At 40.4% G+C, this 23,405-nt stretch overlaps 1 protein-coding gene across 3 annotated transcripts in view; it reads right to left on the reverse strand.

The window, feature by feature from the left end:
* The window catches only part of THRAP3 (thyroid hormone receptor associated protein 3), a 76,071-nt gene that overhangs the window by 35,668 nt on the left and 16,998 nt on the right, over positions 1–23,405 (reverse strand). For 2 of the 3 annotated variants that reach the window (XM_049617499.1, XM_049617500.1), the window contains exon 2: positions 13,221–13,326. The exons of the other annotated variant lie outside the window; for it this stretch is intronic. The gene's annotated coding sequence lies outside the window, so the exon portion shown is untranslated. The remainder of the gene's footprint in view (positions 1–13,220; positions 13,327–23,405) is intronic. 3 annotated transcript variants of the gene reach the window in all.

The following is a 23,405-nucleotide window of genomic DNA, read 5'->3' on the forward strand; positions in this document are numbered from 1 at the left end:
TAAAAGAAATCATTTAAGATTCACATCATATTCTACTCCTTTATAAAAACTAGCCAATCTGCCTGAAACCCCTTACTTTTTTTTTTTTTTTTTAATGTTTTTATTTATTTTTGAGAGGCAGAGCATGAGTAGAGGAGGGGCAGAGAGAGACAGACCAAGACACAGAATCCAAAGCAGGCTCCAGGCTCTGAGCTGTCAGCACAGAGCCCAACACAAGGCTTGAACTCACACTCCGTGAGATCACAACCTGAGCCGAAGTCAGACGCTTAGCCAACTGAGCCACCCAGGCACCCCTGAAACCACTTACCTTCTAACTGTACTTAAAAACTTATCACTTGCATCGGGGAGAAGCCACCTATACCAAATTCAGGCAGCACCAACCTCACTCGGTAAAGATGAGCTCCCAGAACGAGTCTGGGCTCTGCTACAGAATCCTGTCAGGGTGAGGGACACTGCTGCTAGCTTCGTCCCCTCACAGAGCCAGCAAGAGGTCACATTTCCTTTTTCTTCTTCAGTGACTGAATTCACTTCTTGTCTCAATGACATGGCAAGCTCCACCCCTTCCATCTTTCACTTTTTAAAGGAACAGGACCATATTACTTCTGAATAACTTGGAAAGGTAGGAAAAATTCAATGATATGTATTTTTCCCTATTGCACAGAATACAGCAGGCAAAGAGGCACTAATTATTTCAAACCTGATTTCCATACAGGAATCAGAGTTTCATAAAGCTTGCTTGCTTGCCTGCTAGGACATTGGAGAAAATATTAATTTAAGACCACAGTGATAAATCTTTGCTAGGAAACACCTCTATTCACTCTTTTAATCAAACCGCTATTTCTCCTTTAATCAGAAATTAAAACATATGAAAGTCTTAACTAGTGGGATATTCATTCACAGAAGGCAACATAATCAGTGCCTGAAAATTCTGAAAAATGCACACAAATAATGAACTTAGGTCCCTAGTAAAATAAAATGCCTATAAGAAATTTTACACACCAATTAGTTTTAAGTATATATAAGGCATATATATGTACACATATATATGCTTATATAAGCATATATGCTTATAAAGCATAAGTATGCCTCTTAAAGGTATTCTGAAGGAATAACAAGTGTGTAAGTGATAACTTTATTTGCCAGCATCCTGTGTGGTAAGTACAGCGTACGGTTTATCTAATAATGTCATAGCAAAAGGAAGTGACGTGAATAAGAGAGGCATTCTGGGGAACTTTAAGAAAGTAATAATCTCTATAGATTTCAGTTTATTCTTTTGTGAAACGTGGATAATACTAGACATACAACTTCTAAGGCTTCAGGATAAGTAGCAGGTTGGGCTTTACAAACAAAATAGGACACTGCATTGAGATGCTTAACAGAAAGGTAAATACACCATTATTTCAGAATTTAAAACTTAGTCTTGCTTCCTCATTAAAGCAAGATTCACAATCTCTATACACAGGCATACAACGGGAGATACTGCAGGTTTGGTTCCAGACCACAGTAATAAAGTGAGTCAAGTGTTTTGCTTTAAAATTTATGTCTACACTATACTGTAGTCTATTAAATGTGCAATAGCATCGTGTCTAAAAAAATGTACACACCGCAATTAAAAAATACTTTACTGCTAAAAAATGCTAACCATCATCTGAATTTACAGTAAGTTGTAATCCCTAATCATAGATCACCATAACAAATATAATAAAAAACATCTGGAATACTGCAAGAATCACCAAAATGAGACACAGACATGAAGTGAGCAAGAACTGTTGGAGACATGTGCCAACAGACTAGCTTGATGCAGAACTGCCACAAGCATTCAATTTGTAAAAACAAAAAGAAAACAAAACACAAAGTGTCTACCAAGTGCAATAAAGTGAAGAACAGTAAAAGGTAGGTATGCCTACAGTTACTTTGGTTAAGACTGGTATGTGTATATTCCCCAAAAATACCACTGTCCAGCAAGAACCAGGAACACTCTGTTCACTCTATGAGAATTTATTGAATGCTAATTCTTATGTTATACATTACGCAAGATGCAGCAAGCAAGAGAGAGAAGTTCCCTGTCGTGCTGTAATTATACATAGAAAAGTATTTTGCGGGGCACCTGGGTGTCAGTAGGTTAAGCGTCCAACTCTTGATTTCAGCTCAGGTGATGATCCCAAGGTCGTGGGATCAAGCACTGCATTGGGTTCTGCGCGGAGCATGGAACCTACTCAGGATTCTCTTTCTCCCTCATCCTTTGCCCCTCTCCCTTGCTCATGCTCTCTCTCCCTCTAAAATAAAAAATAGTAGCAAATTAAATAAAAACCACAGTAGCTTTAAAAAAAAGTAGGGGTGCCTGGGTGGCTTAGTAGGTTAAGTGTCCGACTTCAGCTCAGCTCATGATCTCACAGGTCATGAGTTTGAGCCTCGCATCAGGCTCTCTGTCAGTGCAGAACCCACCTTGGATCCTCTGTCCTCCTCTCTCTCTGCCCCTCCCCCGCTCATGCTTAGAGTGTCTCTCTCTCAAAAATAAGTAAACATTTTTTAAGAAAGTATTTTTCACTATCTCTTCAGATTCACAATGTGACTTTGGGAGTTTTCTTTTGCAGGCACCAGTGTAAAGTCAGAAATGATGTCACTAGCTGTGCTATCTTTTGCCAGTCACATCTTCTCTTTGAACTGAAGTTTTCTCAGTTGTTAGAAACAGGGGTAACACTTTAATTCATAATAATGTATCATTATTGGTTCATTAATTGTGCTAAATGTACCATACCGGTGTAAGGTGTTAATGAGGGGAAATTGGGGGGTGCCTGGGTGGCTCAGTCGGCTGAGTGCCCCGACTTCAGCTTGGGTCACAATCTCACAGTTCATGAGTTTGAACCCCACATCGGGCTCTGTGCTAACAGCTCGGAGCCTGGAGCCTGCTTCGGATTCTGTCCCCCTTGCTCTCTGCCCCTCCCCCGCTTGCTTGTGCACATGCATGCACATACTCTCTCTCAAAAATAAACACTGAGGGGCGCCTGGGTGGCTCAGTCGGTTAAGCGGCCGACTTCGGCTCAGGTCATGATCTCGCGGTCCGTGAGTTCGAGCCCCGCGTCGGGCTCTGTGCTGACAGCTCGGAGCCTGGAGCCTGTTTCAGATTCTGTGTCTCCCTCTCTCTGACCCTCCCCTGTTCATGCTCTGTCTCCCCCTGTCTCAAAAATAAATAAAACGTTAAAAAAAAAAAAATTAAAAAAAAAATTAAAATAAACACTGAAAAGAAAATTAAAAAAAAAAATAAGGGGGGAACTGGGTAAGGGGAATATAGGAACTATTATGGGTTGAATTGTTTACCCTCACCCCCAGAATTTATATGTTGAAGTCCTAACCCCAAGTACCTCAGAATGGGACCTCATTTGGAGATAGGACCTCCATTGAGGTATAGGACTGGTGTCCTTACAAAAAGAGGAAATCTGGACACAGGGATATGCAGAGGAAAGACAATGTGAAGAGACACAGGAAGAAGACAGCAATCTCCATGCCAAGGAAGCAACCCTGCCAACACCCTGATGTTTTACCTTCGAGCCTCCAGATCTGCAGGGCAATAAACTGCTCTTGTGGAAGTCGCCTAGTTTGTACTTTCTCTCAGCAGCCCGAGCAAACTCATACAAGGATTTTGTACCATCCACGCAATGGTCTAAACCTATCTTCAAACAAAAACTTTTTTAAACAAACAAAAAAAAGCAGGGGGATCTGGTATCCCTCTCTCATGGTTATGAAGACCAAAGCAGAAGATGACTGGGAAATTCCTGTTCAATGGCAAGGGAACCCCAACACACAGCAAGCAACCAAGCTAGCACTAGAATCCAGGTTTCGTTCAGTGTTTTCCACAATCTAAGCTTGCTTCAAGATGCACATAAAGGTGGATGTTAAGGGAGAGAATCTGAAGTAAATTATCAATCTCAAATGCCCTGTCTCAAATGGACAGCACCCCTGAGAGCCACTTTCTAATACAGGACCAGGTTCTGTGGCTTTGGCACCAAAAAAGAACTAGGCTCCAGTCCTGGCTGCTCCATTCATTAGCTGGGTAAGATATTTCCCCAATCTTCCAAAAATGACCTACCACTCACAAAACCACCATGGGAACTAAGTAAGTGCACATAAACTGCCTGGCACATAGCAGATAAGTTCACACCACAAGCTCTGTTCAGCTACAACCCCAGAGTGGTGAGAGGGAGATACTGAGGAACTTTCTCTGACAGCAAACAGATTTCACCACTGAATTCTATTTTCTTGTTATTAGTAATAAGTAATCAGGTATCTTCCTACACAGAACAATAAAGTGCTTTATACCTTTTCTAGCTAAATCAGCATGTATTGCACTGAGAGGTATAAAGAAGCAAGAAAAGGTCATATTCTAAGGTCATGACCTTTGGAGAACAAATCCCTTTGCTGCTAGATGTTAGCAGAGAAAATCAACAGCAAGCTGAGGGGCCATTCATTTGGAACTTGTTCACCACAATATCCCCCAGTGTAGGCAATTTGTGGTATTTTCTCTTGAGAATTTGCTTAAGTCCAATGGGTGTCTACTAATCAGGATCTTCTATGTAATTAATCTTTCATCATTAGAAAAACAGAATGGACAGTATATGCATAGTCAGTAGCTTAAATAATCTTCAATTCACCCCAGAGACTGTTCTCCTATATCCCTAGGGGAGGGTAACGGCAATTTTAGTTCCACTTTTAAATGAGTATATGTTACCACTGGGGAATATCTTCTCATTTTTTAGAGGAAATCTCAGCTTTTCTAACTTAATAAAGGCACTATAGCCTGTTAACTAATGACCTATGGCCTCCTTCTAGTTCTCATTATGGTAAACCTTTTTAAAAGCTGAATTAAACAGCCAATCATGACACTTAACTGTGTTTTTTTTTTTAATGTTTATTTATTTTGAGAGAGAGAGCGCGCGCGAGCCCGCGCGCGCGCAAGCCCATGAGCAGGAGGAGGGGCAGAGAGAGAGGAGAGAATCCCAAGCAGACTCTGCACCACCAGCACAGAGCCCAACACAGGGCTCAATCTCAGGAAGTGTGAGATCATGACCTGAGCCGAAATCAAGAATTGGGTGTTGAACCAACTGAGTCACCCAGGCGCCCGACACTGAATTATTTTTTAAAATGAAATTATTATGGGGCACCTGGGTGGCTCAGTCAGTTAAGCATCTGACTCTTGATTTTGGCTCAGGTCGTGACCTCACAGTTGTGAGATCAAGCGCCACTTCAGGCTCTGCACTAGCGTGAAGCCTGCTTGGGATTCTCTCTCCCCCTCTGTCTCTCTGCCCCTTCCCTGCATGCACGCACACTCTCTCTCTCGAAAGTAAACATTTAAAAGAAAATGAAGTTATTACTACTAATAGCTTCGGCTTAACCAATAGTGCATACTGCAATCACCTCTAGAGCTTTAAGAGAAGTCTATTTATCAAATCTAAAGGTTTTTTTGTTTATTTACTTTTTAGAGAGAGAGCAAGCAGGGAGGGGCAGTGAGGGGGGAGACAGAATCCCAAGCAGGTTCCATGCCCTCAGCACAGAGCTCAATGCAGACTCGAACCCACAAACCATGAGCTACCCACGGAAGATTCTTATTGAGAAAACCTGGAAAGGGATTCAGAACCAATGGCATATGGACACTGCAGACTCCAAGGAGTGGAAGGACTGTGGTCTCCCTTCATCAAGTTATCATCCCACCCCTGATGCACAGCCACTGTTTACAAGTTCTATATCAAGCTCGTTTATAACTCTCTTAAGAGAAGTTGTTTGGTATCTTTTATAAACATTGGTCTTTTTAGGATCAAATCATCTTCTCCAAACAAGTTTATTACACAGTGGTTTAGAGGGAAAAAAATACATGTGTTCAAGTTTATTTCATTTCATGTTAATCTTTCATTGCTTTAAATTGTATTTGGAAGATGGGAGTATGCCATTCAATAAGTAAATCATATTAATTTTTCTGTTCCTTCAGACATATGAGCCCTCAGGACTACACTGTCCAATACATCTATGGCTACTATGCCCTTGAAATGTCCCTGATCCAGACTGACATGAGCCATAGGTATAGAATATAGTATTTCAAAGACTTAGTACAAAAAAATCAAAATATAACTACCTCACTAGCTATTTTTTACATTACATGTTGAAATGAGAATGTGTTGGGTATATTACATAAAATATACCATTAATTTCATTTGCTTGCTTTTTTTGTTGTTTGTTTTTATGGCTGCTAGAAAATCCAGAATTACATATGGCCCATACTGGACTTCTCTTCAATAGTGCCGTCCTAAAGGACAACAAAAGATTACCTATTTTCAAATGCTCAAGTTTTAAACCTGATCGAATATTATTTTGTCACTTTTATTTTTAAGTAAACTCTATGCCAAATGTGGGGCTCAAACTAACAATACCAAGGTCAAGAGTTACATGCATGCTCTACCGACTGAACCACCCAGGCACCCCTATTTTAAGTCACTTTTAAATTCATATTTATTTCTGCAGTTTACAGTCTCTATCCAGTAAGATCTTCCTGTTGATAGAACCACCTGATAATTTCCATTTACATCTGCCCTTCACCAGATAAGTTGAGGAAAAAAGAAATGTCTTGGGGTGCCTGGGTGGCTCAGTCAGTTAAGTGTCCAACTCTTGGTTTCAGCTCAGGTCATGATGTCATGGCTTTGTGGGTTTGAGACCCACATCGGGCTCTGTGCTGGCAGTGAGGAGCCTGCTTGGGATATCTCTCTCTCCTCCCTTGCTGCCTCTTGCCTAGTTGTACTGTCTCTCTCAAAATAAACAAACTTAAAAAAAGAGAGGGAGAGAGAACTGTCTTAAATACACATAAAACTCTACGTAAGAAACCAAAAATGATTTCATTTTGGATTTTATCAGTCACCTGAGTCTACAAAAGGAACCAAGAAGAACCCAACCCACTGCTTCCATTAAAATGAATTAAGGCACCATTCGAAGCTATCTAAATTTAAAGACAACACAACTACCCCAACCCCAGTTAGATCCAAACACCCAACCAGAACTTGGTTTGCATATTATGTGATCAATACAGCTCCTCTCTGGGATTTCCTTTAGGAACAGCATATAAACTACCTATAGAAATAGGTCTATTTATTTCCTAGAACATCTTGTATTTAGTTGCTTTGGTTTTTTTTTTTAATTTCTTTTTAACATTTATTTTTGAGACAGAGAGAAACACAGCATGAACGGGGAAGGGTCAGAGAGAGGGAGACACAGAATCTGAAACAGGCTCCAGGCTCTGAGCTGTCAGCACAGAGCCCGACGCGGGGCTCGAACTCACAGACTGCGAGATCATGACCTGAGCCGAAGTCGGCCGCTTAACCGACTGAGCCACCCAGGCGCCCCTGTATTTAGTTTTTTAATAAAGGAACAAAACTGAATTCATCATTTAGGTATGAAAGATCAGGCTTGCCATAGTTTCAAAATACTAAGTGATGTGGCCCTTGCCTACTTGTCCAACACCATCTCAAACCACTCTCTCCCAGGCACAATGGCCTTCTTTCTGTTCCTTGAACAAGGCAGGCATTTACAGTCCCAGCACCTTTCCACTTGCCACTGTCTTCAAATGAACTCTTCTGCAGTCCCCAGCATGGCTGGCTTCTTTCCCATCCTGCTGATCTCAGCTACTTGAAAAGGCCTTCCTTTAGTATATTATCTAAATGAAACCTCACTGCTCCCCCACCCCCAATTTATCTGGCTGTCCTGTTTATTTCATTCCTGATACTTAGGAAAATCTGAAATTATCTTATCTGCCTCCCCAAACTAGAAAGTAAGCCCCCCAAGAACACAAGTCCTGTCTGCCTTCCATGCTCACTGCTGGTATCCCCAGCACAGAAAGCAGGCTCAGTAATAAGGACTCAAGGGGATACTGACTGAATGAATCAAAAAATTCCAAAGCAGCCTTCAAAGACAAAGAAGGTTAAAATCCAGTATGCTTATTTGAAACACTGTGCAACTGGCTTCCTATGTCCATTCCCTTCTAGTCTTTATTTTCTAATTATCAATATTTAAGTCTCTTGAAGAACTGCCATATTTCTGTATGGATAAAAATATGAAATATGGAAATAATTATACTTTGTTTGCTGAGGGTGGAGAAGAAAGAAAGGCTTGTACCACTAACTAAAAGATGAAATAAGACTACAATAATAAAAACACTGAGCATCAGTACAAGATTAGAGAAATAAATGGAACAAAATACAAAGTTTCAGGGCGCCTGGCTGGCGCAGTCAGTTAAGCATCTAACTCTTGATCTCGGCTCAGGTCATGATCTCACAGTTCATGAGTTCAAGCCCCACACTGGGCTCCACACTGATGGTGCAGAGCCTGCTTGGGATTCTGTCTCTCCTTCTCTCTGTCCCTCCTCTGCTTATATGTGCGTGCGTGAGCTCTCTCTCAAAATAAATAAACAAACAAACAAAAAACTTAAAAAAAAAAAGTTTAGAAATATACCCTCCCTGTCAGGGACACCTGGGTAACTCAGTTGGTTAAGTGTCCGACTTCAGCTCAGGTCATGGTCTCGCAGTTCGTGGGTTCAAGCCCTGCGTTGGGTTCAGTGCTAACAAACAGCTCAGAGCCTGGAGACTGCTTTGCTTTCTGTGTCTCCCTCTCTCTCTCTCCCTCCCCTGCTCATACTCTCTCACAAATAAATGTTAAAAAAAAAAAAAAAAAAAAATTTTAGAAATATACCCTGTCAGACACCCTTTACAAAGGTGGCTTTTCAAATCACTAGATAAAAAGGATAAATCAGTAGTCAGGACAACTTATAACAATTTGGCACAAAAAGTTAGATTCCTTCTTCTTAACATAAACAATAATAAAACTCCTGATATATTAAAGACAGGTAAAAAAGCCATTAGAAAATATTAGTGTCAGTGGCGCCTGGGTGGCTCAATCGGATGAGCGTCTTACTTCGGCTCAGCTCATGATCTCATGGTTGAGAGTTCGAGCCCCGCATCGGGCTCTGTGCTGACAGCTCGGAGCCTGGAGCCTGCTTCAGATTCTGTGTCTCCCTCTCTCTCTGCCCCTCCCCCGTTCAATGGTCTGTCTTGCTCTGTCTCAAAAATAAATATAAACATTAAAAAAAAAAAATTTAGGGGCGCCTGGGCGGCTCAGTCGGTTAAGCGTCCGACTTCGGCTCAGGTCATGATCTCGCAGTCCGTGAGTTCGAGCCCTGCGTCGGGCTCTGGGCTGACAGCTCAGAGCCTGGAGCCTGCTTCCGATTCTGTGTCTCCCTCTCTCTCTGACCCTCCCCTGTTCATGCTCTGTCTCTCTCTGTCTCAAAAATAAATAAACGTTAAAAAAAAAATTTTTTTTTTTTTTTTAAATTTAAGGGGCACCTGGGTGGCTCAGTCCGTTAAGTGTCCAACTTCAGCTCAGGTCATGATCTCACAGTCTGTGAGTTCGAGCCCCACATCGGGCTCTGTGCTGACAGCTCAGAGCCTGGAACCTGCTTCAGATTCTGTGCCTCCCTCTCTCTCTGCCCCAACCCACTCGCATTCTGTCTCTCTCAAAAATAAATAAACATTAAAAAAAAATTTTTTTAAATTGAAAAATAAAGAAAATATTACTGTCTATTTGATAAGCCTATGTAAGCCTATTTATTAATTTTCTCAGAGATAAAAGATATTCTATCCATCATAAGCGGACAGGAATATAGTAATAATAATAAAAAAAAATAACCAGGCACTTCTCTAAATGCTTCACATACATTAATTCACTGAGCTTACAACACTGCTATGAGGTACACACTATTATTACCCACATTTTACACGAGGAAATGATCCACAATCTTAAATACTAAACTATTTCACCTCTCTGCTGCAGAGAACAAAAGGGAGCTCTTGAAAACTAAACATGTAAGAACACATGTTCAGCAATCCCACTTCTGGGTATTTATCCAGAAGCAGCAAAATCTAGACCTCAAAGAGATGTCAGCACTCCCATTCACTGAAGCTCTATTCACAATAGCCAAGATGGGAAAGAATCTAAATGTCCATCAACAACAGGTGAATGGATAAAGAAAACATGGTATATACATACAATGGAATACTATTCAGCCTTAAAAAAAAGAATTCTGCAATGTGTGCCAACATGGACCAACCTTGAGGACGTTACGCTAAGTAAAATAAGCCAGTCACAAAAAGACAAATACTGCCTGATTCCATTTATATGAGGTATCTAAAACAGACACACTCACTGATTCAGAGTGGAATGGCTGTTGTCAGAGCGCTGGGGGGAGAGGGAAATGGGCAGGTACTAATCAAGCACATCAAGTTTCAGTTACGTAAGATAAATAAGCTTTAGAAATCTGTTGTACAACACTGTACCTACAGTCAGCAATAATGTACCGTATGCTTAAAAATTTGTTAAGAGGATGGATCTCATCTTAAATGTTCTTACCACTATAAAATAAATATCATCATCCATGATGTCAGTAAATTGAAAAGCCTTCATAAGAGGTGGGAAGGAAGGTTTGTAGTTTACTGCAGCTGGAATCTCTGACTCACATGGGACAATTTAAGAACTAACTACTGCCTGGGGGACTCAGTCTGGTTAAGTGTCTGGCTCTGGATTTGGTTCAGGTCTTGATCTCACGGTTTGTGAGATCAAGCCCTGCTTCTCCAGATTCTCTCTCTCTCTGCCCCTCCTCAACCCTCTCAAAATTTAAAAACAAAACAAAACAAAAAAAATGATTTCCAGCTTGTCTTGAAGACACAAGCTTCTGCATATATATGAAGTGCATAACTATATTTTTGTAGGGACTGCGGTTGTTTAGAGTTATATGAAGAACTGAGTAAATAAAGATATTGATGAATATGGGGGTGTTTGGTGGGCTCTGTCAGTACAGCAACTCTTGATCTTGAGGTCGTGAGTTCAAGCCCCATGCTGGACAGAGATTACTTTTTTAAACAGTTGATAAGGGGCATCTGGGTGGGTGGCTCAGTCTATTGAGTGTCTGACTCTTGATTTCAGCTCAGGTCATGATCCCAGGGTTGTGGAATGGAGCCCCATGTGGGGCCACGTGCTGAGCATGGAGCCTGCTTAAGATTTTCATTCTCCCTCTCTTTCTCTCATTCCCTCTCTCCCTCCCTCACTGCCCCCTCCCCCACTCGTGCACACTCTCTCTCAACAAGAAAAAAGCTGATGAATGTGAAAATATATATATATATATACACACACACACACACACGAACATAAATGATAAAAACAACAAAGGTTAAAAAATGCAACCCAGAAAATAAAGAGATGGAAGTAGTAGAAAAAAAGACAATTTACAGGATTATCTTGAAAAATTATGTTGAATTCTTGAAAAATTGTGTTGATTATGTTGAAAAATCAACAACATAATTCCTGAAAATTTCCCGGAACTGGGGAACTTTTAAGTTTCAGTCCATTAAGAGTCCAGCACATTAGATGAAAACAGCCACACCAAGAACATCGTCATAAGATTTCAGAAAGCTGAGAAAGAGAAGTTCTGAAGTTTCAGGGGTCAAAGGTAACTTACATCTCATCAACAGTGAAAGCCAACAGGCAATAGAACAGGATCTTAAAAATCTGAAGGAATATTATGTTCCAACTAGAACTCTAAACCCAGCCAAACTAATAATCAATATTAAGGCAGAATAAAGGCATTTTTAGACACGTATGTCTAAACAATTTACCTCTTGTGTACCCTTTTCTCAGAAAGCCAACGGAGAATGGCGCTTCTTCAAAACGAGATTCAATCAAGAAGGAAAGGATGTGGGAAAAGATAATGGGATCTAGCACAAGAGACACAGGAAAAATCATGAGGATGATGATGCTGAGACAGCAGGTATGACCGCTGGGCAGCTACCTTGAGAATATCCAGAATGGAGCAGATTAGAAGGTATCTCCAGGAAGATAAAATTTGTCATATAGCTAAAACATTTAAAGTATCAAGGAAGATTTACACTTCTGGGTAGAGTTTAAAGAGGAATAACTGAGGAAAAATAGAAATTAAGCAAAACAGACCAAAAAAAAAAAGATCTTTATTAGCAACAGAGAAAATAAAAAGTCATGCAAGGGGCGCCTGGGTGGCTCCGTCAGTTAAGTGCCTGACTTCAGCTCAGGTCACGATCTCATGGTTCGTGAGTTCTGACAGCTCAGAGCCTGGAGCCTGCTTCCAATTCTGTGTCTCCCTCTCTCTCTGCCCCTCCCCCACTTGCACTCTATCTCTCCCTCTCAAAAATGAATAAACATTAAAAAAATTTTTTTTTAAGAAAATGAAAAGTTATGCAGAACAGGAAAATTAACCATAGCATGTAACATGACTTGGCTGTGAATAAGCTGTACACAACCATAATACTGTCAACAGTGAATACTAGCCAATTAGGACTGTACTAGAAACCACTACTATCCAAGGTGGGGAGGTAACACATAATACCAAAAACTAGAAAATCAGTAAGCAGCAAAATAAGCTTATTACTTAAAGGCAATATCAAAAGAAATGGTAGAGTTGGAAGTGACTGCGTTAGGGACTAGAAAGGGTTTTTGTACGTTAATAAAAAGAAAAAAGTACAACATATAAAATGCTTTCTAAAGTTAAGGAAATCAAATGCATTCATGAATTTATTCATGTCTATTACACAGTTATCCAAGACAGAGAAAAATGCGAGAAAAGCCTAAATGTCTACCAAAAAGGAACTAGTTAGGTAATTTTAAATTATATGGCACATCCATGATGATGAAATGCCATGAGTCACTTAAAAATGCAAACAGGGAAAGACTTGCTCTTGTTAACAAGAACCAGGTGAGACAAAAAAAGTCCAGCCCCGGTTTTGTTAAACACACACACATCCAAATAACACATGCATGGAAGGAGACTATTCACCAAAATATTAACAATGATTATACATACGTCAAGTTTATGGATGATTTTTTTCAGTATTTCCTAATGAATAAACATACGTTATTAAAGGACTCAAAAGTTAGTTAAAATAAAAAAGGTAAGTGCCGATTCTACAACTCAGAATAGAATCAGAGAGGAGAGCAGAACTACTTTATCATCTTGTTGCAGTTTATTAAGCTGAAAAATAAGCACTGCTTAATAAGAACCCAGGACTTCCAGTAAGGAATCTTCTCGATTCCTTACCTCTTAACACAAGACTGGTTTTATAAGCCAATGAAATAATTATTAGTTCCTTTTACCACCATGCATTTACCTTATTTAAACAATGATTCGACTTGCACCGGATCCCAAAGACACTACCTGAAAAGAACACTGGCAGTGTCACTGGCTTCTCCAATTTACAAAGTCAGGATACTATTCTGGAACGAGAAGAAACAAGCAGTGATAAGACACTTACCCAAACAAACCTTGCAGACTGTATCCTGAAATACAGATACTAGAAATCTCTAAACAAAACCTCTACTTTTTTTTTTTTAACTTTTTAAAAATTTTTTAATTTATTTTTGAGACAGAGAGAGACAGCATGAGCAGGGGAGCACAGAGCCCGACACGGGGCTCGAACTCACGGACTGTAAGATCCTGACCTGAGCTGAACGGACGCTTACCCAACTGAGCCACCCAGGCGCCCAACAAAACCTCTACTTTAACCCTCAACTTCACTCCCAGTGGACACAGGTTTCTTTCTCAAAGAATGCTGGCCCAGGGGTCTTCTGTCTGTCTCACACACGTTTTCATGCATCCAACCCCCTGGAGTAAGGCTGCAGAATGGAAAGCTAAAACCTTCCTCTTGTATCCTGATACTCTCACTGGCAGTGTTTCAGGTGCTACAATTTGCATTATGAAAGACTGACTGGCAAACTCCGTAATTTAACCTGGAGAATTACTTCAGAAGATTTAGATTACTTGAAACAAAAAAAACTTAACTGAGGTATGCCAAAGTGAATTTAACAGATACATTTCAAGTTAAAACAACTCCCCATCCTCATCCCTCAAAGCACAAGAGAACCCTCCTGATCCAGTGGTTTAAATATTCCCCTATCTAAACATTACTAACATGGCCATATATCAAAGCTATGTAGTGTTATCCAAAACAAATAGGAAAACAAAGTTCCAAGATCAGCAAGTATGTAGTTAATGTCCTTACTCCTACATTATTAAAGCTTTATCATTTGTTCACATTGCTATACAGTAGGAAGCACTCAAAATTCAAATAATCTGAAGATGCAGTCTTAACAATCTCTTTTTTTCACTTATTCAGCATTCACTCAATTAAGGACACACTCCTTAACTTTCTATGAAATCTGTAGTTTGCACATAGCAGAATCCTTGCCCAATTAGCCAGGAAAGAAAGGAATGTATTTCCTTAAGCTATGGTCTCTTGGTACATGTGGAACCCTCAGCCTCGAATGCCTCCTCCCCTCCCACCAACCAAACTCCTACTCACTCCTACAGGGGTCTCCTCCCCCAGCAAGCTGCCCCTGGTGCACTCAGGCTGAGTTAGGTACTGCTTCTTGTTGTTACCCTAGGTGTGTCTCCACTTAGATTCATCTCATTGTATCCACCAATGTCAATTTTCCTCAAAGGGCTGCAAACTCTATATACCTAACAATGATATGTATTTGCTTAGTAAACTGAAAACCCAAGCAATAAAATCTTGACCGATGCCAAAAGTAAACGCGTAATTAACATTAGGAAGTGGCAATAAAAACCTACTCTTAAAACAGGATGACAATTTTACTAAGACAAAATTAGTATTCCATCAGACACTTTACCAAAATAATGACAGCGTTTACATCTTAGTTGATAAATGGTAAAAACACAGCACTTTAAAAAACTTTCTTGCAAAATATTTTTCCATATATTCTTGCGGCTTATTCTTAGAACGCATTCCTAGGTTACATCAGCCAAAATTTCCTTGTTTTTAACTGCAAAGGCACAGGTGCTCATATCAGTCAGCTGCAGGGAAATCCCAATGACTGCTCCAGGATTGAGAACCGCTTAATCTGTAATGCACTGAATTAAAGAAACGGACTGATCCAATATACCCATCCTTATGATTCTAACCAAATAGTTCGCTCACGCTCGCTCGCTCTCTCTCTCTCTCACTCACACACACACACACACACACATCCCCTTCCTTCCATTTTACTACCCCATCGTGTTTCTTTCCTATTAATCAACCTCCTCTTGGACACTGGAAAGAATTTTATCACCCCAGCAAGTCTTCAATCTTCCACTGTTGCAATGGGTGGAGAAGCAAATCTAAGGACCTAGCCCTTAGTTATTCTGTGACAGTGAGGAGACACATGAAGCCCTGAGTCACCCCTGCCACCAGTTTTTATGTGCCCTCCCCAACTCGTCCTGTGTCATCTGGACATAGTCATACTTTGCAGCTTGTCTCTAAACCTCCCTTGGTCAAATACCAGTAGACTATTAGCTGGGACACTCTGACACTGCCAACAATATAGCTTTTCCCCTTCTACACAATTTCCCTTCGAAATGTCCACTTACCAAACAAAAATTTATTAAGTACCTACCACATTGCCAGGCACTATCCTAGACAATGGTGTTTCAACAGTCTAAAAATCTCTTCATTTCTGGGGCTTACATTCTAGGAGGAAGTTGGGGGCACAGAGACATGGGTGAACAGATAGGGCCTTGCAAGCCATTTTAAGGACTTTGGTTTTCTTCTGGATAATGTGGGCAGCCACTGGAGTGTTTTCAGTGGAAGAGTTAACATGCTGAGAATTATGTTTTAAAAGGATCATTTTGGCTACTGAGTGTAGCAAGGTCAGAAGAAATTGGGAGATATTGCCTATAATAATCCAGGTAAAGGACAGGAGTGGCTTAGACTAGAGGGTATCTCGGAAGACTCCCGTGTTCCAGATATTACCAGACCTTGAGTTACAACACAGTTCCTAAACCCGACCAAAGGATAAACACTAATATTCTTAGGACCGTAGAATTTGTACCCCGCTATGGTTGAAGACTTAATTTTTTTTTCTTATCTCACCTCAGGCACCCACAGTAATCTTTTACTGAGATTAAGAACATAAAGAAAACACAAAGATGACCGTGCATGCTCCTATGAACCGGAGTTCAGAGCTAGTCTCCTTTAAACCACCAGGCATTACTTGCATGTGTACTACCCTAAAGACTAAAACAGCACGAGGATACCAGTAAAAGTGAACAAAGGAGCACAGTGTCTTCTAATCGAGTTTACCCAAAGTATCCACCAAAGAACAATATTTAACATTAGCTACTTCCCCTTGAAAAAAATAGTAGGGATTGAGGAGATTATGACAGCTGACAAATAAACCTTTAGTGTTCTAGCACAGAAAACTGTGCAATGTCTGCTTTAAGTTCCTTCCATGGCATCAATCAGAATATGGACAATGAATCCAAGGCTGGTGACATTACTACATATGGCTTTGGAAAGAGAGATACTTCCAAATGGGTCATGTATGCAGAGGCTTCTACATTAAGGGGTCAGCAAATGATGCACTCAGACCAAATCTAGCCCAACTTTTTTTTTTTTTTTTTTTTTTTACCACCCACAAGCTAAGAATGATTTCTACATTTTTTAATGGTTGAAAAAAAGAGTATTTCAGGATGTGTGAAAATTCTATGAAATTTTAACTTCAGCATCTATGAACAGTTTTATTGGAACAGAGCCACATTCCTTCGTTTACAGATAGCTGCTTTCACACAACAGCAGAGTTGAGTAGTTGCAAGAGAGACTGCACATAGTGGTCTTACCACTTCGCACTACTACAAATTTCAGTGAAGTGGTTATAGCCCAAGAGTAGTTCAAAAGTACCATGCATTCTGTCATATTACATTTTATTATTATTTTTAAATTACCAGTGTATATCCAGATGGTTGAAACAAGAAGCCAGGGCACCTGGGTGGCTCAGTTGGTTAAGCGTCCGACTTCAGCTCAGGTCATGATCTCATGGTTCATGAGTTCAAGCCCCACATCGGGCTCTGCGCTGTTAGTGCAGAGCCTGCTTCAGAACCTGTCTCCCTCTCTCTCTGCCCCTAACCCTCCCACACGTATGTGTGCGCGTGCACACACATGCACTCTCTCTCCCCAAAACAAACATTAAAAAAAAACGATGACAAAAGTGGACTTTGAATGTTACCCATTTAAGGAAGGGCAAGTGTGAAGTATGGATTATTTTAACAACTTATATGGCAAAACACCGTCTATTATGAAAAAGCACCATGGCTGTACCAAGAAAACAATATCCATCAACATTACCAAACTAAGAACTCATCACAATAATCCCATTTCACAGAATTTTGTTAGGAAGATTAGAAAATTTGGGGCACCTGGGTGGCTCAGTTAAGCGTTCAGCTTCAGCTCAGGTCATGATCTTGCGGCTCATGGGCCCAAGCCTCGTGTTGGGCTCTGTGCTGACAGCTCAGAGCCTGAAGCTCACTTCGGATTCTATGTCTCTGTCGCTCTGTGCCCCTCCCCAACTCATGTTTCTCTCTCTCTCTCCCTCTCTCAAAAACAAACAAAAAATTTAAAACGAGTATCTCATCACAACAGAAAACCTTCACAAAAACAAAAAATAAAAATGAAGCTACAGGGGCGCCTGGGTGGCTCAGTCGGTTGAGCGTCCGACTTCAGCTCGGGTCATGATCTCACGGTCCGTGAGTTTGAGCCCCGCGTCGGGCTCTGTGCTGACAGCTCAGAGCCTGGAGCCTGTTTCAGATTCTGTGTGTGTCTCTCTCTCTGCCCCTCCCCTGATCATGCTCTGTCTCTCTCTGTCTCAAAAATAAATAAACGTTAAAAAAAAAATTAAAAAAAAAAAAAAATGAAGCTACAACCAAAGTAAGTTTCTGAGTGGTTCATTTGTCAGCTTAACAAGGAAAGCCATTTATTTAGTGGGTTGATCCAATCATGTTTGTGGCAGCAGCCAAAGAAATGTGTCCATAGAAAGTGAACTCACTGAGAATGCAAACTGGCGCAGCCACTCTGGAAAACAGTATGGAGGTTCCTCAAAAAATTAAAAATAGAACTACCCTACGACCCAGCAATTGCACTATTAGGTATTTATGCAAGGGATACAGGTGTGCTGTTTCGAAGGGACACATGCACCTCAATGTTTACAGCAACACTGTCAACAATAGCCAAAGTAAGGAAAGAGCCCAAATGTCCATCGATGGATGAATGGATAAAGAAGATGTGGAGAATATATATACACACAATGGAGCATTACTCGGCAATCAAAAAGAATGAAATCTTGCCATTTGCAACTACATGGACGGAACTAGAGGGTATTATGCTATGTGAAATTAGTCAGAGAAAGACAAATATCCTATGACTTCACTCATATGAGGACATTAAGACACAAAACAGATGAACATAAGGGAAGGGAAACAAAAATATATAAAAACAAGGAGGGGGACAAAGCATAAGAGACTCATAAATATGGAGAACAAACAGAGGATTACTGGAGGGGGTGTAGGAGGAGGGATGGGCTAAATGGGTAAGGGGCATTAAGGAATCTACTCCTGAAATCATTGTTGCACTATATGCTAACTAATTTGGATATAAATCTAAAAAAATAAAATTTAAAAAAAGAAAGAAAGAAAATGAACTCATTTAAGACTATTAGCCTTTTGACTGTAAGGGTTGAGGACAATAGGAGCAACATTAGTAGTCAATTAAAAAATAAAGTAAGTGGAGGGAAAAGAAGCTGACCTAAGTAACTATGAAAGGAGTGGAACAGGGAAAACTAACAACAAAAGGAACTGCACATAACCACTGTATTCTAGTTGTTAAAGTTGTTCCCCATGGGGGTATGGGGTAACGATTCTTAAACAATTACACATGTATAGTGGAATTATAGTAAATAAATGGATGGCAAATGGCGAGAACCAAATTTCTCACTGTTGGGAATCGGACGTCACAGACAAGAAAGGAGGGAAAGGCTAGAATGATCCAACGGTACTGGCTTAGAAGTGGAGCTATCAAGGGGCGCCTGGCTGGCTCAGTACCACACACAACTCTTGATCTTGGGGTTGTTGAGTTTGAGCCCCAGGTTGGGTGTAGAGATTACTTAAAAATAAAATCTTTAAAACTAAAATTATTAAAAGTGGAGATACCAATATAAACTCCTGTTTAGACAGATACAAATGAATACGCACAGAAACATCAGAAATATTTAGATACTTCTCTATGTATACAAAATGTATTATACACACATTTCCGATTACGTATACATACATACCTTTCCTTTGTCAGCTGGAAAGACCTATGAGCAATAACATCCCAGCAGCAATGAATACACCTAGCACCAGACCTTGACTCTTTTTTAACATTTATTTATTTAGAGAGAGAGAGCACAAGCAGGGGGAGGAGAGAAAGAGAGAGGGAGAGAGGAAAGAGAGAATTCCAAGCAGGCTCCACACCATCAACGCAAAGCCTGACGTGGGACTCAATTCCACGAACCATGAGATCAAGACCTGAGTCGAAATCAAGAGTCAGACGCCCAGCTGACTGAACCACCCAGGTGCCCCCAGACCTTGATTTCTAATAGAAATAAATAAACAATAAAAGAAACAAAGAATAAAAGAAACAAAGGCTTCTGGGAGAAGTGACGGACTCTAGGGCTGAGGCAAGGAATACACTGGATAAGCCTGGAATATCTTGTAGTGCCAGAAAGCAAGGACTGCATAACAAACAATACACCATAATGTGTACGTCAAAAGGACATTCCTGCCCAAATGAGTTTTCAAGTCAAATCAGAAAAAAAATTGATCAAAATGTAGTCGTGGATAACTCAAAGAATACAATATCCATGAGTCTATATGGATTTAAATAAATGGATGAAAATAAACCAATCATCGTGCAGAATTCCAAATAATTTATGTATATTTCACCCTCCAGAAGGTGGAACATAGCTCTCCTCCATTCCTTAAGTGGAGTGGGGTGAGCTAAGTGATTTCCTTCCAAAATTACAGTATGGGGGCACCTGGGTAGCTCAGCCGATTGAGCATGCAACTTGATTTCAGCTCAGGTCATGATCTCAGGGTTTATCGGTTCGAGCTTCAGGATGGGCTCCTCACTGACAGTGTGCACCTCCTGCTTAGGACTCTCTCTCACCTCTCCTTCTGACCCTCCTGTGCACGCACTCTCTCTCCCCCAAAAAACCTTTCTTAATTAAACAAACAAACAAAAAAAAAAAACCAGGGGCGCCTGGGTGGCTCAGTCAGTTGAGTGACTGACTTCATTCAGCTCAGGTCATGATCTCATCGTTTCTGGGTTCAAGCTCCACGCTGGGCTCTGTGCTGACAGCCTGGAACCTGGAGCCCGCTCCAGATTCTGTGTTTCCCTCTCTCTCTCTGCCCCTCCCCTGCTCACACTTTGTCTCTCTCTCTCAAAAATGAAGAAACATGAAAAAAATTAACAAAAATTTTAAAAAATAAAATAAGAAACAAATCAATAAACCATGTTGATAGCATGTACTCCTTATATATATGACGTGATGAAAATGATACCTCATCTCTGTGGTCTTTTATCACCAAAACCCATTAACACCAGTCTAATCATGAGAAACATTCCAACCGAGGGACATTCTACAAAGTATCTAACTCCTCAAAACTAGCAAAGTATCTAACTCCTTAAAACTGCCAAAGTCACCAAAAATAATAAAAGTCTGAAAAGGTGTACCAGCCAAGGGGAGTCTAAGGAGACATGACAACTAAATATATATCCTAGATGTGATCCTGGAACAGAAAAGGGTTATTAGGTATAAACTAAGAAAATGTGAACAAAGTATGGACTTCAGTTAGCAAGAATGCATCAACACTGGTTTGTTAGTTGGGACCAGTGTACCATACTACTCTGCTAACAGGGGTACGGGTATATGGGCACCTTTTGTACTATTTTCTCAGATTTTCTGTAAATCTGAAACTACTCAACAATAGAACATTTGCCAAGGGGGGGGAGGGTGGGGTGGAGGAGTGATTTCAGTGGTGTTCCTTGGTTCTTGATTCAACAATTATTGACACTGCTTAGCTTTTTACTGGAGAAGGTCAATGCCCAGTGTGAACTAACTGAAGAGTTAGCCTCTATGAATAGTCTATGGGGAACAACTACAGGTAAGAACTTTTCAAAGACACTGAAAGAACACTAATACAACCTGAATTTGAATCTGCTAAGATGTGTCACAAATGACCGTAGTAAAAACATGTCTAGAGAAGAGCATAATTGGATAAATTTACAGAGCTTGTGAAAATGTAAGGTACTTCAAGCATATGGTTATTCACTGTACTATTCACCAGCAGGTACTCTGCAAAAAACTTTTCATTACATGTTGAGCCAGTATTGTCAAGAGTAACCTCCATTCACTCTCAATTCACTTTTGTAGATTTAACCATTGTCAGTTTTGTGAGTTTTTGTCAGAAATAGAAGGTGGATCCTGATTTGCACTACCAACAGCAGTTCAATGGCTTAGCAGCAGTAAAATTTTACTGTGATTTTTTTTTTTTTTTTTTTTTTTTTGAGAGAGAGAAAGCATGTGCCGGGGAGGAGCAGAGGGAGAGGAAGAGAGAATCTCAAGCAGTTTCCATACCCAGAGCAGAGCAGGATGTGGGGCTGCATCTTAAGAGCGTGAGATCATGACCTGAGCAGAAATGAAGAGTTGGACATTCAACCAACTGAGCCACCCAGGCACCACTAGTTGTAATTTTTTTTAATCTGAATTTTTTCTTAAAAAACCACCCTTCAACATTATTATTGAATACTGAAAAGCTTTGAAAATTAACTTTTATTGCAGACTTGCTAATGTTTCTTAATGAATTCAATAAAAAGTTATAAGGCAAAATAGCATTTTTATGGGAATGATTACTATGGCAAATTAATTTGAACAAAAGTAAACATGGGCACCTGGATGACTCAGTCGGCTGAGCGTCCGACTTCAGCTCATGATCTCACGGTTGGTGAGTTCGAGCCCGCCACCAGGCTCTGTGCTGACAGCTCAGAGCCTACAGCCTGCTTCAGATTCTGTGTCTCCCTCTCTGCTTCTCCCTCGATCATGTGCACACACACACATACACTCTCTCTCTCAGTCTCTCTCTCAAAAATAAACTTAAATTTTTTATTTTACTTAAAAAAATTTTTTTACTTAAAAAAATTTTTTTAAGTAAACGCTGTTTTAGCTTCAAGTAATGTCAAATTATTTCATTCACTTCCTGTACTGTCAAAAGTTAACACAAGCAATGAGATCTCTCTGTTCCCACAAAAATCTGAAGCAGACATATTTTAACTCAAACTACACTTCCAGCATATTTCCAATCTTAATTAAAGTGCAAAGTAAATCTCCATCTTTGAAAATCTGTCTGTGAAACTGAGAAGTTTCCATCTAGGGGCGCCTGGCTGACTCAGCCAGTGGAGCCTGTGGCTCCTGTTCTCAGGATTGTGAGTTTGAGCCCCACGTTGGGTGTGATTATTTTAAAAAATCTTTAATGGGGCACCTGGGTGGCTTAGTCGGTTGAGCATCCAACTTCGGCTCAGGTCATGATCTCATGTCTCATGAGTTCGGGCCCCACTTGAGGCTCTGTGCTGATGGCTCGGAGCCTGCTTCGGATTCACTCTGTGTCTCCCTCTCTCTCTGCCCCTCCTCTGCTTGCATGCTGTCTCTCTCTCAAAAATAAACATTAAAAAAATGTTTAATAAAATCTTTAAAAAAAAAAAAAAAAAAGAAGTGGGCTCAGTGGGTTAAGCATCTGACTCTTGATATCAGGATCTTGAGTGCAAGCCACACACTGGGCTCCATGCTGGGCACGGAGCCTATTTTAAAAAAAGCAGCAGCAGCTTCCATCTAATCTTCCACTGGAAATGAATGCTTTGCAGTGTTAATGGCATACAAAAAGGCAAATATCAAGAAATGAATCTAACAGAATTCTGTAATTGCCTTCCAAATGATGAATGTGCCCAAATAAACCATATGCTCAAAAAAATCATATGCTTATGGATTAATATTAATATTTGGCAGTACCTGTCTGTGTAAAGACATTTTCAAAGACACATATGTGAAATCTTCACTACAGATTTCTGCATGAACAAATGAACACTTGCCATCCATGTCGATAGGTAAAGCTAACTTTGAACCCCAGTGACACGAAATGGTATCCCCCAAAGTGAATTCCACTCTTGTAACAAAGCTGCCTTACAACAACTGTACTCAACTATTATATTTTGAATTCTGCCAATGAAATATTTGTTTTCTCAGGGCGCTTGGCTAGCTCAGTTGGTAGAGCATGCAACTCTTGATCTCGGGGTCGTGAGTTCAAGCCCCATACTGGGTACAGAGATACTTATAAAAAGGAAGCACCTGGGTAGCTCAGTCAAGCATTCAACTCTTGATTTCAGCTCAGGTCATGATCTCACACTTCATGAGAACGCACCCCAGGTAAGGCT

The sequence above is a fragment of the Panthera uncia genome, assembly GCF_023721935.1.
Source record: "Panthera uncia isolate 11264 chromosome C1 unlocalized genomic scaffold, Puncia_PCG_1.0 HiC_scaffold_4, whole genome shotgun sequence".
Lineage (NCBI taxonomy): Eukaryota > Metazoa > Chordata > Mammalia > Carnivora > Felidae > Panthera > Panthera uncia.